The 1,615-nt window shown below is 46.0% G+C and overlaps 1 long non-coding RNA gene across 1 annotated transcript; it reads right to left on the minus strand.

Annotated features, from left to right (window-relative positions):
• Positions 1-265: 265 nt before the first annotated feature.
• On the minus strand, positions 266-911 carry LOC128066383 (uncharacterized). The gene is made up of 3 exons (XR_008201218.1): positions 861-911; positions 573-636; positions 266-306 (listed from the first exon to the last, which is right to left on the minus strand). It is a non-coding gene; the product is annotated as an uncharacterized LOC128066383 (long non-coding RNA).
• Between the last annotated feature and the right edge of the window lie 704 nt (positions 912-1,615).

A 1,615-nucleotide genomic window follows, 5' to 3' on the forward strand; every position in this document is an offset into this window, starting at 1 on the left:
TGCAGAAAAAAATATAAACACAACTGACTTTCAAAAAATCAACTAAACTTGTAAATTTTCCTCACCACCATGAAGGAGAAAAAAACGAAAACTGCCACAGGACAGGATGCTGAGCATCCCTGATTATTACAGGAGGAATGCCAACCAAAATGACAACGAGAAATAGAATCTTACCAGACTGGCCATCCTTGCTGCTGCTAAGTCGCTTCAGTCGTGTCCGACTCTGTGCGACCCCATAGACGGCAGCCCACCAGGCTCCCCGTCCCTGGGATTCTCCAGGCGAGAACACTGGCCATCCTTACATGTCTACAAACAATAAATGCAAGCTAAACCCACCATCTGACATTCCCACACCTAGGCCTGTATCCCAGGAAAACCATCTTTCAGGAAGCCACGTGCACCCCAACGTTCACTTGAGCACTAAAGCAGCTGAACACATACCAGCCAAGTGTCCATCTTCAGATTAAAGCTTAAAAACAATGTAGCACATGCAGAAAATGAACTAGTGCTCAGGCATGAGACGCTACTACTAGAATCATGAAATTACGCCACTGGCCGCCACAGGGACAGACCTTGGAGGATCAAACACTAAGGGAAGTCAGCCAGACAGAGGAAGACTAGCATGGGATGTCCATTCTAGGTACAAGAAAAAAAAGAGATACAAAGGAATTCAATTACAACATAAAAAGAGACTCAGAGAATTCAAACACAAAGAATTTCAATAAACAAATAAATAAAACCAAAGGTCCAGGGATGAATTAGGAAGTCAGGACTAACATATACACAAAAACGTGTATATTAGTAGATAATCCACAAGGATTATCCCCTTCCATTCTTTGTTCCTTCCACAGAAATCTTACGTGCAACAGATACTCTGCAAGGATGCGATGTTCAGCCCAGGGAACTTTGCCCCACTTTCTGCAATAACTTCTACAGTAGATGAATCTGAAAAAGAAACTTAAGCTTTACATACATGTCATAGCTCAATCAGGTGGCTGGATACTGACAACAGGCAAAACACTGCACACCGACTACCACAGGCATGACATCAAAGAATAAAAAAGAAAAGCCTTGCCTAGTTTATTCCTGCTGACTTTCCCAACCCAGGCTGCTATCCCATCACTGCAGCCTGGACAGGGTTTGGTCCAAAGGCTGGATGGGGGTGGGGTTGAAACCACCAGACAGGGTGCCCTTAATTGAGCCCCTTTTTAAACTTACACCTTCTGGTTTGCTCTGAGAGGGACCGTAGTCCCTAGTGCACCAAAGGATGTTGTGATGACCGTCTGGCCTCAAGAACCTTGGAAATCCCACTTAGCTTTCAGTTCTCCTGGGGCTGGGGTTCACAGCTTAAGCCTCCTTCTTGAGAGTGCAGCCTCCTAGCACCTCAGCAGGGTGCTGTGGCCACGGTTGGGATAAGGAAAGTCTGAGGAACGGGGTGAAGCTTTAGGGGGAACAAGTGGTGAGACACAGGCCCTTGGGAGTTTGCTCAGGCACATTCCACTCCAGTTCACAGCCTAGGAAGCCAACTCTTCCTTAGGTTCTGGTTGCCCCAAGAATCGGAGTTGGGAATGAAAATTGCTGCCACCATGTGGACATTTTCTGTAACTACAACTTG

This window comes from Budorcas taxicolor, chromosome 21, assembly GCF_023091745.1.
Source record: "Budorcas taxicolor isolate Tak-1 chromosome 21, Takin1.1, whole genome shotgun sequence".
NCBI lineage: Eukaryota > Metazoa > Chordata > Mammalia > Artiodactyla > Bovidae > Budorcas > Budorcas taxicolor.